The sequence below is a fragment of the Xyrauchen texanus genome, chromosome 40 (genome assembly GCF_025860055.1).
Source record: "Xyrauchen texanus isolate HMW12.3.18 chromosome 40, RBS_HiC_50CHRs, whole genome shotgun sequence".
Lineage (NCBI taxonomy): Eukaryota > Metazoa > Chordata > Actinopteri > Cypriniformes > Catostomidae > Xyrauchen > Xyrauchen texanus.
The window spans coordinates 1,995,613-2,011,758 of record NC_068315.1 but is presented as its reverse complement, the minus strand read 5'-3'; the positions used below and the strand labels follow the sequence as shown (position 1 = coordinate 2,011,758).

General features: G+C 40.5%; 1 protein-coding gene across 1 annotated transcript in view; it reads left to right on the top strand.

Annotated features, from left to right (window-relative positions):
* Nucleotides 1–657: 657 nt before the first annotated feature.
* LOC127633721 (legumain-like) overlaps nucleotides 658–16,146 on the top strand; it is a 35,922-nt gene continuing 20,433 nt past the window's right edge. Inside the window, exon 1 of the mRNA XM_052113000.1 lies at nucleotides 658–676. The gene's annotated coding sequence lies outside the window, so the exon portion shown is untranslated. The remainder of the gene's footprint in view (nucleotides 677–16,146) is intronic.

Below are 16,146 nucleotides of genomic sequence, written 5' to 3'. Positions count from 1 at the left end.
CAACGCACGCCCGGTCCCCAATCAGCCTGACGCGCGAGGGATAAAGGCTTTAGATTTCTGCCTTTAAACCCTCCAAAAATTGGCCACATTCACTTCCATTGTAAGTGCCTCAGTGTAATCTCCATTTTTTGCTTAAAAGATAAGGAGGGACGTTTTGAAATAAATTTTTATTCACTTCCATTTCATTTTATCATGAACTCTCCTAACTCACTTTTTCAGACTTCTTTGTGTAAATAGTTTTGAGGTCCGTCAGTGTTCAGGGGCCCTGCAGCGCTCAGGGGTCACCTGGTCAATGAATATGAAGGTGCTTCCTATTACAACTCTGTCACAGACAAATAACAAAAGGGGGCTAAATGAAATGCTACATTGCACCATTTTGTGGAGGACAAGAGACATTTTCAGCATGGCTGCTTGCGCACTCGCCTCATGGCCGGCCCTGGAAAACCACTTTGTTTGACCCTAAGGAGTGAAAATTGACAAAGTAAGCAGGAGCATTTGTTTCATCTGCTAAGTCAAAGATTGAAAATGATTTCCCAATGTACCATCAGAGGATCCTGTGAAGGGGGTCATCAATTATTTCCAGCAATGTGTCAGAGTGCAGTGGCTGCTTTACAGAGCGCAGAGTTTTATTCAGGGGAGATCAGTGACTGAAAGACGAGAGCTCCTGTATTCACAGGTGAGCAGTGCATCCATTTATTTCTACTCCTTTAGACTGCTTTTATTAAAAATGAATTGCATAGATTTAATTTCATTATTAATTATATTAGTTATATAATGTTAATTAATATGTGAATTTCTTAGCATTTGATATGGTGGTGGCATAGTGGGCTAAAGCACATAACTGGTAATCAGAAGGTTGCTGGTTCGATCCCCATAGCCACCACCATTGTGTCCTTGAGTAAGACACTTAACTCAAGGTTGCTCCGGGGGGATTGTCCCTGGAATAAGTGCACTGTAAGTCGCTTTGGATAAAAGCGTCTACCAAATGCATAAATGCCCAATTCCCACTACTTAGTAGGTCCTTGTGGTGGAGGACAAGTCTCAGTTGCCGCCGCTTCTGAGAGCATCAATCCGCGCATCTTATCACGTGACTCGTTGTGCATGACACCACGGAGACTCAGAGCGTGTGGAGGCTCATGCTACTCTCCACGATCCACTCACAACTCACTACACGCCCCATTGAGCGAGAACCACTAATCACGACCACGAGGAGGTTACCCCATGAGACTCTACCCTCCCTAGCAACCGCTCCAATTTGGTTGCTTAGGAGACCTGGCTTGAGTCTCTCAGCACACCCATGATTCGACCTAGCCAGGTGTGATAGCCAGCGTCAATACCTGCTTAGCTACCCAGACCCCCAAATATAATTTTAGTAGTTTAACAATAGCTCGGTTGTTTTTACAACAGTGTAGCTTTTCCAGGATCAAGCTACGCTTTATAATGAGTAGCGCTGTAGTGTCACAAAACACCACATTTGTCACATTGTATTGCGAATGCAGAGAACGAGTGGTTGAATTGGGACTTTTTAGGTGGGGGAACCTAAACTCCATCCATCCATCCATCCATCTTCAACCGCTTATCCGAAGTCGGGTCGCGGGGGCAGCTGCTCCAGCAGGGGGCTCCAATCTTCCCTATCCCGAGCCACATTAACCAGCTCTGACTGGGGGACCCCGAGGCGTTCCCAGGCCAGTGTGGAGATGTAATCTCTCCACCTAATCCTGGGTCTTTCCCGAGGCCTCCTCCCAGCTGGACGTGCCTGAAACACCTCCCTAGGGGGCATCCTTACCAGATGCCCAAACCACCTCAACTAACTCCTTTCGACGCAAAGGAGCAGCGGCTCTACTCCGAGCTCCTCACGAATGACTGAGCTCCTCACCCTATCTCTAAGTGAGAAGCCCGCCACCCTTCTGAGGAAACCTATTTCGGCCGCTTGTATTCGCAACCTAGTTCTTTCGGTCATGACCCAGCCTACATGACCATAGGTGAGGGTAGGAACAAAAACTGACCGGTAGATCGAGAGCTTTGCCTTCCGGCTCAGCTCTCTTTTCGTGACAACGGTGCGATAGAGCGAGTGCAATACTGCCATCGCTGCCCCGATTCTCCGGCCAACCTCCCGCTCCATTGTCCCCTCACTCGTGAACAAGACCCAGAGGTACTTCAACTCCTTCACTTGGGGCAAAACCTCATTCCCTACCTGGAGTACGCACACCATCGGTTTCCTGCTGAGAACCTAAACTCACCCCGCATATATAGAGCTCACATCGAGATCTCGGACTCGTGGCATTCATTTGTATCATGGTAAAATGTGAGCACAGTTTAAGACATTGTTGTGATCTCAAAAAGCCAAAGTCACTATTTGATTTTGTTTGTACATGTTCCTGTTATCTGGAACCAAACATGAGTGTCTTACTGTCAAACTGTGAAAAAGCAGCACAGGTTTGTTCTCTTTTCGCTGAGCACACGGAGTCAGAGCTGCTAAGTGCTGCTTCTGTGTCTAAATGGGTTTTTAAATTGGAGCCCTTTTTTCTGTTTAAGAAGCGTGCACATCTAATTTGTGGATCTCCAGACACTGTGGCCCGGGCTGGCAGTGATTTATGGCCTGGTCCAGACACAAATTGACTTGTATGCAAGAAATGTAAATGGAAGTTGGACATTTGATGGAGAAGCTTGTTTCCGTGCTTTAATGTTTTAAATTAACCACAGAAACTAGTGCGGCCCCCGCTAAATGCAGCACTCCCTCTCCGCGGCCCCAAACATCACATGAATCATAACTCTATTTATTATACAAACAGTCGTGATTTACAAGGATCAATGAGTTTGAGGATAAGGTTTCATTTATTTTTTGTTAAATAAACCTGCAAAATGATCCCTGGAATAGGTAGTTTGTTTGCATAGAAGGGATTTTTGGGGGGTTTCAAAGGGTTTTTAAATCCTTAAAGGGTCCCGAGGGTTAGAAGGGTGACCAGAGGGGGTTAAAGCCTCTGAAAAGCCCCTCATTCCCTCTGGACTGTCATTAAATGTTATTCCATCAATGCACAGACAATTTACAAGCTGCCGGTTTTGTAATGCTATCATGTTTGCCCTAGAGATACCTTTGAGCTTTTGTGCTGTCCTCTGTGGGTCTGTTGCCGCAGATCTATGGTCTTTTAAAATACTCGACAGGGAGTGTTTGATTACCCCGATGTATTCAGAGAGAGTGAAAGACAGAAGCGCTGAAGAATGAGGACAAACATGCTTATTAATGCCATTTAATAAAACGTCACTTTGTGGTGAAAATGTCATTGCCATAAAGACAGTGTGTATAATAGTTGGGTGCAACATTGCAAATGCCCCCCGGGGTAAAATGCACATTTGAATTTACTTCCCCTAAAATACTAAAGAGCAACAAAAACCACCAAAGCACTTTCCTAAATGCCTGTTTGTCACTAAGCACTGCACAAACTTCCTGATTCATGAGATCATTGCGTGCAATGTCTAAATGTTGATTTTAATAACTTTTAAAATGTTGCACATTTATGTAGATAATCTCTGACATCATCGCATTTATTTTGAGACTAAATACTTCAATCAAACGTTTTTCAAAAACTGTCCGCTAAGTGAAAGGATAGGATTTGGGGTAAAAGCCCCCTTGTTGCTCGGGTGCAGTGAAATCATTTCAAGTAAACAGTTCAGATGATTCAGGAAATGTTGGCTGACATACTGTAAAACAGAAGCCCAGATGGAAGTTTCAAATATAAAAAGCCACACAAATCCCCGAGACGTCTGGCATCAAATTTATATTAAAAAAACATGCATTTGATTTTAATTGTATTCTGGTTTGTGCAATTATTGTAAGAGGGATTTATTCCTATGGCAAATGTGCCTTTTGGCCAATGTGATGTCAAATAAAGTTACCATGATATTATAGGAAAATAACTTGTGTGTACAACACAAGAAAGAAAACATGAGGGTTTAGGAATGAGTCAAGGAAAACTTATTACATGTTATTGACACACATCAGTCAATTGTGTTGCTTAAATATGTTATGTGTGGTGTCCTGTTGTTATGTGCTATTCCTACTGAGACCGCTAGAGGGGAGTATGACTTAACTGCATAGAATAAGAAAGAAAGTAGAGAATGAGCCCTCATGTTCATGCATTGTGTGTTAAGACGTTTTATTATTCTGTAAAGGTTCTGTAAATGTTAGGATAAAACGTTCTTTAAATAATGTTCATGGAACATTCTTATGACGTTATAAGTGTTTTATGAACGTTCACATAACATTCTAAAAAACGTTCTTAGAACAAACATCCTTATAATGTTATTAACAACTGAATAATGTCCTCATAATGTCGGGACGAAACGTATTTAGAACAATGTTCTTAGAACGTCCTTATAATGTTATTAACAACTGAATAATGTTCTCATAATGTCGGGACGAAACGTATTTAGAACAATGTTCTTAGAATGTTCTTATAATGTTATTAACAACTGAATAATGTTCTCATAATTTTGGGCAAAACGTTCTTAGAACAATATTCTTAGAACGTCCTTATAATGTTATTAACAACTGAATAATGTTCTCATAATGTTGGGAGAAAACGTATTTAGAACAATGTTCTTAGAACGTTCTTATAATGTTATTAACAACTGAATAATGTTCTCATAATGTTGGGACAAAACGTTTTTAGAACAATGTTCTTAGAACGTCCTTATAATGTTATTAACAACTGAATAATGTTCTCATAATGTTGGGAGAAAACGTATTTAGAACAATGTTCTTAGAACGTTCTTATAATGTTATTAACAACTGAATAATGTTCTCATAATGTTGGGACGAAACGTATTTAGAACAATGTTCTTAGAACGTTCTTATAATGTTATTAACAACTGAATAATGTTCTCATAATGTCGGGACGAAACGTATTTAGAACAATGTTCTTAGAATGTTCTTATAATGTTATTAACAACTGAATAATGTTCTCATAATTTTGGGCAAAACGTTCTTAGAACAATGTTCTTAGAACATCCTTATAATGTTATTAACAACTGAATAATGTTCTCATAATGTTGGGACGAAACGTTTTAGAACAATATTCTTAGAACGTCCTTATAATGTTATTAACAACTGAATAATGTTCTCATAATGTTGGGAGAAAACGTTTTTAGAACAATGTTCTTAGAACGTCATTATAATGTTATTAACAACTGAATAATGTTCTCATAATGTTGGGACAAAACGTTTTTAGAACAATGTTCTTAGAACGTTCTTATAATGTTATTAACAACTGAATAATGTTCTCATAATGTTGGGACGAAACGTATTTAGAACAATGTTCTTAGAACGTTCTTATAATGTTATTAACAACTGAATAATGTTCTCATAATGTTGGGACAAAACGTTTTTAGAACAATGTTCTTAGAACGTTCTTATAATGTTATTAACAACTGAATAATGTTCTCATAATGTTGGGACAAAACGTATTTAGAACAATGTTCTTAGAACGTTCTTATAATGTTATTAACAACTGAATAATGTTCTCATAATGTTGGGACGAAACGTATTTAGAACAATGTTCTTAGAACGTTCTTATAATGTTATTAACAACTGAATAATGTTCTCATAATGTTGGGAGAAAACGTATTTAGAACAATGTTCTTAGAATGTTCTTATAATGTTATTAACAACTGAATAATGTTCTCATAATTTTGGGCAAAACGTTCTTAGAACAATGTTCTTAGAACATCCTTATAATGTTATTAACAACTGAATAATGTTCTCATAATGTTGGGACGAAACGTTTTAGAACAATATTCTTAGAACGTTCTTATAATGTTATTAACAACTGAATAATGTTCTCATAATGTTGGGACGAAACGTATTTAGAACAATGTTCTTAGAACGTTCTTATAATGTTATTAACAACTGAATAATGTTCTCATAATGTTGGGACAAAACGTATTTAGAACAATGTTCTTAGAACGTTCTTATAATGTTATTAACAACTGAATAATGTTCTCATAATGTTGGGAGAAAACGTTTTTAGAACAATGTTCTTAGAACGTTCTTATAATGTTATTAACAACTGAATAATGTTCTCATAATGTTGGGAGAAAACGTATTTAGAACAATGTTCTTAGAACGTTCTTATAATGTTATTAACAACTGAATAATGTTCTCATAATGTTGGGACAAAACGTTTTTAGAACAATGTTCTTAGAACGTCCTTATAATGTTATTAACAACTGAATAATGTTCTCATAATGTCGGGACAAAACGTATTTAGAACAATGTTCTTAGAACGTTCTTATAATGTTATTAACAACTGAATAATGTTCTCATAATGTTGGGAGCAAAACGTATTTAGAACAATGTTCTTAGAACATCCTTATAATGTTATTAACAACTGAATAATGTTCTCATAATGTTGGGACAAAACGTTTTTAGAACAATATTCTTAGAACGTCCTTATAATGTTATTAACAACTGAATAATGTTCTCATAATGTTGGGACAAAACGCTTTTAGAACAATATTCTTAGAACGTTCTTATAATGTTATTAACAACTGAATAATGTTCTCATAATGTTGGGACAAAACGTATTTAGAACAATGTTCTTAGAACGTTCTTATAATGTTATTAACAACTGAATAATGTTCTCATAATGTTGGGACAAAACGTATTTAGAACAATGTTCTTAGAATGTTCTTATAATGTTATTAACAACTGAATAATGTTCTCATAATGTTGGGACAAAACGTTCTTAGAACAATGTTCTTAGAACATCCTTATAATGTTATTAACAACTGAATAATGTTCTCATAATGTTGGGACAAAACGTTTTAGAACAATGTTCTTAGAACGTCCTTATAATGTTATTAACAACTGAATAATGTTCTCATAATGTTGGGACTAAACGCTTTTAGATCAATATTCTTAGAACGTTCTTATAATGTTATTAACAACTGAATAATGTTCTCATAATGTTGGGACAAAACGTATTTAGAACAATGTTCTTAGAACGTTCTTATAATGTTATTAACAACTGAATAATGTTCTCATAATGTTGGGACGAAACGTTTTAGAACAATATTCTTAGAACGTCCTTATAATGTTATTAACAACTGAATAATGTTCTCATAATGTTGGGACGAAACGTATTTAGAACAATGTTCTTAGAACGTTCTTATAATGTTATTAACAACTGAATAATGTTCTCATAATGTTGGGACGAAACGTTTTAGAACAATATTCTTAGAACATCCTTATAATGTTATTAACAACTGAATAATGTTCTCATAATGTTGGGACGAAATGTTTTAGAACAATATTCTTAGAACGTCCTTATAATGTTATTAACAACTGAATAATGTTCTCATAATGTTGGGACGAAACGTTTTAGATCAATGTTCTTAGAACGTTCTTATAATGTTATTAACAACTGAATAATGTTCTCATAATGTTGGGACAAAACGTATTTAGAACAATGTTCTTAGAACGTTCTTATAATGTTATTAACAACTGAATAATGTTCTCATAATGTTGGGACAAAACGTATTTAGAACAATGTTCTTAGAACGTTCTTATAATGTTATTAACAACTGAATAATGTTCTCATAATGTTGGGACGAAACGTATTTAGAACAATGTTCTTAGAACGTTCTTATAATGTTATTAACAACTGAATAATGTTCTCATAATGTTGGGACAAAACGTATTTAGAACAATGTTCTTAGAACGTTCTTATAATGTTATTAACAACTGAATAATGTTCTCATAATGTTGGGACAAAACGTATTTAGAACAATGTTCTTAGAACGTTCTTATAATGTTATTAACAACTGAATAATGTTCTCATAATGTTGGGACAAAACGTATTTAGAACAATGTTCTTAGAACGTTCTTATAATGTTATTAACAACTGAATAATGTTCTCATAATGTTGGGACAAAACGTATTTAGAACAATGTTCTTAGAACGTTCTTATAATGTTATTAACAACTGAATAATGTTCTCATAATGTTGGGACAAAACGTATTTAGAACAATGTTCTTAGAACGTTCTTATAATGTTATTAACAACTGAATAATGTTCTCATAATGTTGGGAGTAAACGTATTTAGAACAATGTTCTTAGAACGTTCTTATAATGTTATTAACAACTGAATAATGTTCTCATAATGTTGGGACGAAACGTATTTAGAACAATGTTCTTAGAACGTTCTTATAATGTTATTAACAACTGAATAATGTTCTCATAATGATGGGACAAAACATTTTTAGAACAATGTTCTTAGAACGTCCTTATAATGTTATTAACAACTGAATAATGTTCTCATAATGTTATTAACAACTGAATAATGTTCTCATAATGTTGGGAAAAAACGTTTCTAGAACAATGTTCTTAGAACAATAAAAGTGTAGGATGAGAGGCTTGTACGATATCTAAATATTTCATCATCACATGAATTGCCATCAGACTATGTTGGGTTTGCTCTAATGTTTGTCATTAATATTTTGATTATATTAACCATTAATAAAAGCAATAAGGCACTCAACAACACACTAAACATTAATTGTGACTATATTCACAATATAGCAAGACCTTTTCTACCTCATTGCTCCCATCTAAAATATCACCTGATCTGACTTTCAATTAGTTTTCCTGTTGCAGTTGCTTACATGGTAATAAGACAAGACCAATCAAAGCAAAAACCAAGTTAAAACACCACCCGCGAATGCAACAAAGCTAACTTTTCCATTTGAACCCCGATAACTGTGCATCTCCAGCTGTGATTCATATGCACTTTAATGTCCTCTTATTTAAGTGAAACTTTTCTGTCTGTCAACAGAAATAAAGCTATAGGGATCTGCACCGCCATTTGCACAGGCCCATTGAGATAACCATTAACCAACAAACGCTCTTGCTGTGTCGGGACAACGGTAATAATAACAATCCTGAAATAAGTCCTGGAGTTTGGGCTAGTTAATCGTGTAGCTGCTGGAGGGGGCCACATTATCAGTAAGTGAGTTTAAGTGACAGAGATTGGCCTAAGTACGATCCCAGCGTGAGTCCATTTTTTGGCTCTAATTCACATCTGAATGAAATCACCCCTGCTAAGATCTCATCAAAGTTATTACCACCGCGTTTATCCTACGTTTATGCTGCTGTCCGACGGCATCCCGCAGCTGCGTGGGGTATAGATCTTATAACCCGCTATTATCTCGCATTTAGACGTGGTTTAATGGTGAATGTTGTGAAATGAGTGGGGGTTGCATGAGATGTTTTTAAGTTTAGAAGAACAATGATTAGATTAACACTGAAATATTAGCACTGTGATTTGTAGTTTACAAAATATAGTTACTTACAGTATATAGGCAGATTTGAACCACACACTCTAAATAAACTGGGCAAGATTCTGCATTGCTTGGCCACAATAAACGTAATTGTTGACAGTGATTTGCACAGTTATTCAGAATATATTTTAATGCTGCCTCCACGTATCAGATATATCCCACTTCTGAAGTCGTAATTATGAGTATGCCACGTTACAAGCGCTTTGTTTTCTAAAAGAAAAGAAAACATGGAGGACGTCAGGTTCATTCTTGCATATTGCGGCAGGGCGGAGGGCGGGGCCGGGTCGTGATTCTACACACCTGGTCCCTTATCAGGCTAATCAAGCCTCTGAGAGGGATAAAGGCCGAATGCGGAGGATTGTGTGGGAGAGAGAGATCATTTACGGACATGTCCGTCATGTGTGTGTTTGTCGTTTGCTTCAGCTTTAAATTAAAATATTATTTATATTGACAAGCCAGTTCTTGCCTCCTGCTTTCCATCGAACTACGTTACACTGGTGCCGAAACCTGGGAAGGAGGAGGGATACGGCGTAGTAGAGTTCTCGCCACTACCGTCCACCCCAACGGAGCAGCCGCGGCCATCTGCCGGGGGACGAGGAGCCCAGTCGCCTGGAAGCAGAGGACGGCCGCCGACCGCGAGGGGAGAAGGGGCTCCTAACCGACCACTTGGAGTGGTCAGGGCCGCTGCCAGGAGCGGAGGAGTCCCCTACCAGCCGCTGAAACGGGGAGGGGCTCGCTGCCGACCGCATGCCGGGGGCGGGGGAGACCCCTTCTGTTCCCCAAGAACGTGGCGGGGCATTCCGTCCACCAGGGGCTGGAGGACTGCCTCCGATCCGCCCGGAGAGGCGTGGCTGTCATCCGTTAGAGGGTGGAGGAGTGGCCGAGGAACAAGCTACAGCGTATCGGAGAACTGGCGAGTAAGTGTTTTTTCTTTTTTTTTCATCTCTCTCTCCTCTCTCACTCTCACTGCCGCTACGCGTTTGCCTTTTCCCTCTCGTTTAAATTTTACAGTGTTTTTTTGGGGGGTACTACACTGTTACAGGAAGTACCCCCCCAATTTGTATTATTTCTGTTTCCCTCCCCTTGTCCCCTCCCTCATCCAGTTAGACGGGGATGACCTGCCAGCAGAAGGGGCTTTGGGCACGCCCTCCCCCAGGGAAAGAGGGGGGGTGTACGACATGCCGGGGGCTCCCCTTCCTGAGAGATCGAGGGAGGAATGTGGCAGGGCGGAGGGCGGGGCCGGGTCGTGATTCTACACACCCGGTCCCTTATCAGGCTAATCAAGTCTCCGAGAGGGATAAAGGCCGACTGCGGAGGATTGTGCGGGAGAGAGAGATCATTTACGGACATGTCCGTCATGTGTGCGTTTGTCGTTTGCTTCAATTTTATATTAAAATATTTGCAAACACTGCATACTTTAGAAAAAGATGAGTTTCGAAAAACTGAAAACTAATACGCTTTATGCCGATTTTACACTACATGCCTGATTTTCACTCGCCGACAGTTTTGTGGAGATCGCCGACAAAAGCCTGAAATCGTAGGAAAATCGGAGCTCGCTCCCGTGAACGCTCGCTCCCGTGATACTTTGTGTGAAGTATCAAAGACGCGATTTGAGAGAAGCGCCGATGTGCCATCAATGTCAGCGAGATATCTAGAATGTTTAATATCTGGACCCGTCTGCGATTCCAAATCGCGCAATGTGAAATAAGTTTTACCTGAATACAACTGCAGCGTTGACCAACAGCCAATGAGAGAGCAAGAAACGGGGCATGGGACGTTTCAGTGGGAGGAGTCCTGATGTTCCTGCAACAGAACATCAACTAGCATGCGGTATCAAGAAAGTCTCATTGGACCGAAGAAATGGAGGACAAATTTGTGGAACATTGGCAGGAGCACCAGCGCCTATTTGATGTTTCATCTGAACTGTCCCACAACCGGGTGGAGAAAGAGAAGAGTTCGTCAATTCTCTTGGACAGTCAGGTTAGCAAATAGGGAGATTTTTTGTTTTCGTATTTCGTATCACTTGTGTACTCTGTTGTGAAACGTAATTTGGAGTCCAGGCAGAGTCGTCGGGGATTCGTCAAGCAACTCAACTCGGCACCTTTTGGACTCGGACTCAACTTCGGACTCGATTGTTTAAAGACTCGGACTCGACTAAGGTGGACTCAACACTACTACTCGGCAAATTGGGTATCATCTAGAATTACAAGTTTGCTTCTTGTAAATGCGACTTCACTTGATCGTTCAAGTACGCGTAATTACGATATTTCCGACTCCACTTGTAGAGCACATACAGTATCGCAGAGGTTCCCGTCGTAATTATGATTTAAAGGGACGTTCATGTGCAACTTCAGAGCAGAAAACTCATAGCTATTTATGATAAACCCTAAAAGAATGTAAAGTGTTATTTTGGACCAATCAGATTTCACTGTGGGTGGGGCTTCCCAGCATTACACCTCCGAAATAAAAAAGTATGCATTTGACCTATGATAGTAAAATCAGGGATTTAACCAAATAATCAAGATTGCGGGGGGCCGAGTGTTACTGTGCATTTCCCCTTCAATGTTACTGGTTACAACCCTGTGTAAAATCCCTATAAAACGCAGACATTCGCAGCTTATTTCGGAAGTGGTATGTTTTTGTACGTCAAAGTAACTTCTGAAACAAGAACAGTAAGAAATATTTTTGTAAAACCAGAGAAAACCAAGAGTGGGTCTGACTGCAGGCCATCACAGAAATGCATCTGTTGCCACAGCGTTTATTTAATTCATTCTTCGGCAAAGATGCAGCTCACGGATTGCTGTTCTCGCTCAGATAAATTGATCTGTCGGGTCACCTACGGCTCTGACTTCTCAATGGCGGGGCAAACAGGGAGGCCCAGAGCAAAGCTATCATAGAGCAATATCAATAAAACACTACAGTATACACCCACTGAGCTGTGTACAGAGCCGAGACCGCCAAAACACTGCACGAGAGCCCTCAGCTCAAATTAATTTGTTGTGCAAAATCAGTGGTCCATGACCAACAAAATGGGGTGTAAATGTTAAATACAGTCAGATATAACGCTCAAGCACATTAGAGGAGCGACAAACACGCAAACAGATATTTATTGAGCTATTGATGTCAGCCTCTCTGACAAGATCAAGGTTGATATGTCAAAACTGCTAAAAGAGCATCAGTTAATCCAAAGTAGGCTTCTGACATCTTTTGTCTGGTAAATATTGTTGGAATGCCGGTTTGTAAAAGTAGAGACATTAAGTAAAACAATTTTAAAACTCACTTGGTGTGACAGTGGCCTTTAACAGCATCTTAATGATGGTTATTGCCTTCAGAAGAACATCAAGGGACTTTTCGTCTGATTTGTTGCAGCTCAGCAGTACTTTTGCCGTTAATGAATTTTTAATATCCTTAATGACAGCAAAAGAATGATGTAATTAAGGAGGCCAAGTATGAAAAAAAAATGCTGACCGACACTCTTTTTGGAGAATATCTTAATAGCGCTTCCAATAAATTAGCATTATCTTAATGAACAGATTGCCTTCGAGGGAACTGAGTTCTTGAGTAGGTTGAATCCAGTCTTGAGAGCAGAATATGGTCTTAAAAGTACACACTTGTGAGCAAAAAAGCATATTCTTTATTCTTTAGAAGTTTGTGGCAGCGGGGGTGTAGTCAAGCGCCCGTCCGGAGAGAGAGAATGTGGTAACACCTGTTTCTAATTCCAGTGAGCATGGCATAGCAGAGCGACATAAAAGCAGCCACACAACCAGCAGTCTGGGGAGAGAGCCTGGGTCCAGAAAGTTTATTAATGTGAAGCTGAAAAGTTTAAATGAAAAGTTAACCCCCTTACGCTGGTGCCGAAACCGGGGAAGGAGGAGGGATGCCCGTTGCCGAGTCCTCGACACTGCCGTCCACCCAGGGGAGCGCCACTGCCATCCGCCGGGTGACTGAGTAGCCCGACTGCCCGGATGCAGGGAACGGCCGCCGTCTGTGGGGTGAGTGGGGACTGGACTCCCCGACTGCCTGGCACGATGGAGCCACTGCCAGGGGTGGAGGAGTGCCCTGCCGTCCCCCAGAAACGCGGAGGGGTCGAGAGAAGACTGGCGTCCGTGAGGGGAGGAGGAAAGCGACTCTCCGACCGCCTGGAGCGGTAGGGTCGCTGCCATGGGTGCAGGAGTGTCCCCACGGGTCGCCGGGAACGCGGAGGGGTATTCTGTCTGCTGGGGGTCAGAGGTTTTACTCCGGTCCACCCGGGGAGTAGCGGCTGTCGTCCGCCTGAGAGGGTGGAGGAGTGATCGGGGACCACGTGATGGTGCATCAGAGAACCTGTGAGTGAGTGAGTGTCGCTATGTGATGACCTTTCCCTCGCCTATTTAGTTTTTTTGTTTGTTTTTCCCCTCCTGTTTCCTCCCAGGTTGAGGAAGGCGGGGATGACCAGCCGGCAGACAAGGTGGCAGACAAGGCATGCCCTCCCCCCTCTGGAGAGGAGGGGGTTGTGTACGTCATGCCGGGGGCTCAAAGCCGGGAGGAGTGTAGAGCGGAGGAGGGCGGGGCCGGGCTGGAATGACGGGAATTTACGGGCAGCTGCCCTGTAATTCTCTCTCTCCGTCTAAATGTCGTCACCGGCCACCTTAATCCCTTGCGCGCCCCATCAGGCTGATTGAGACCGGACGCACGTCGTTCAAGCCTGGCTCCGCCCTCCTCCGCTCTACACTCCTCCCGGCGTTGAGCCCCCGGAATGACGTACACCACCCCCCCTCCTCTCCAGAGGGGGGGAGGGCATGCCTTGTGCCCCGTCTACCGGCTGGTCATCCCTGCCTTCCTCAACAGAGTATCACTTGTGTACTCTGTTGTGAAATGCAATTTGGAGTCAAGGCAGAGTCGTCGGGGATTTGTCAAGCGACTCGACTCGGCACCTTCTGGACTCGGACTCAACTCGGACTCGATTGTTTAAAGACTCGGACTCGACTAAGGTGGACTCAAGACTTCATTCAGATGCAAAGAGAATTTGGAAACAGCTGGGCAATGACATACCATTTGTGAACATTTAAACACCCACCACGCGGCTGGGGAAGGCGTTTAGAGGAACATTTAAATATGATGACGCTCAAGACCTCATGTAAAACATGAATAAAATAAAATATATTATGTGTAATCAATGACTTCATGCCTCAATCTATGAATAGAATCAGTAAAAGTAATAAAGTAACTTTTAAAGTAATAAATATGCACTATATTATGTGTAATTTGTAATGTTTACCTTGTGCATTCAACATGATATATGTGGCCATAATATGCACCGATTACACTCTGTTATTGTACTTTATGATGACACTGATACTACTGCAAATATGCTTGTATAAAAGAGTGTTAATGGGTAGAATACACTCAAAAGAATGTTGATTTGAGGCATATCTTACTTCCGGCAGATGTGCGAACGGATTTCGCTGCTGACAGCACATGAGTGAAGCAGCATATCAAACAAGAGACTGATGGGCACTTACTAGTGTACATTAACTACATGTAAACAAAAAAATTGCATGACATGTTCTTTTAAAATGTCTCTATGTGAACGATCGTGCAAATGCAGGTAAAGATGCACCAACGTGCAAATAACTCTATATAGCAAATAAAGCCGGTAAGAAGTTTTCCTGAAAGTTCAACCTGGCGAGCGGTTACGGACCACTGAAATGATCTCAAAAGCACCTTCTTTTCGGCAAGAATTTGTTCTAAATTACGTCACACCTGTTCAATTTCATGGAAGCATGCAGGGGCCTTTATACAGACCTTTACCATATTTGGACCGCTTTTGTTTATTTTTCCAGACTAGAAAATGTCTGTACATTTTTAAATGCATATGCATCTGCTTAAAGTTACATTTTGTCAACTTTTATGTGCCAATATGGCCGTTCAGGAGTGATGGTGGTGTAGTGGTCTAAAGCACATAACAGGTAATCAGAAGGTCACTGGTTTGATCCCCACAGCCACCACCATTGTGTCCTTGAGCAAGGCACTTAACTCCAGGTTGCTCCGGGGTGATTGTCCCTGTATTAAGTGCACTGTAAGTCACTTTGGATAAAAGCGTCTGCCAAATGCATAAATGTACATGTAATAAATGTTCATTTGACAGATATTTCATCCAGACCCAACATTTGACGACTTGTGATTCAGCTTTTGCTTTTTCAAATGTTAGTGGATTTCGAGTAGACGGTATTTCAGAGATTTTGTGTAAGTCGCATTTGCCTTTATTAACTAGTTTTATGTATAGCAGGATTATACTTGTATTTTGTTTTCATGAGGACTTCAGATTAGTTGGAAAACTTATGGCACGACCAGGTCAAATCCAGTTGTGATCTGTGTACACCAGCAGCAGCAGATATCCTTTAGCTATCTGTTTTAGCGAGGAGGAGTGCTTGTATAATTGATTAAAAAAAAGAAAAAAGAAAGAAAAGATGGACGAATCCCACGGGCACTAAAAGGAACAGGCAATGATTAATGTCCCTCTCGGAAAAAAATAAATTATATGGAATAAACTGAAATACTGCGGCAGCAAATTGAAAAATAAGAACGCAAATGAGGTCTGAATACTTAATATCTTATGAGGAGAAATAGTCAATGAAGCACAAAAACGATGAGGGATTGCCAAAGAAACGTGATATTCGCACTAACGATCCGGGCAAGGTTTGCAGTCCTCTCAGAATTCACCCGTCACTCCTGGTTTATACCAAACCTGTGAAACATTGCGAAACAGCGTTTGTACAAAACACAAGAACACACAGATTTATAGGCAATGAAAAATAAGAAGACACATCA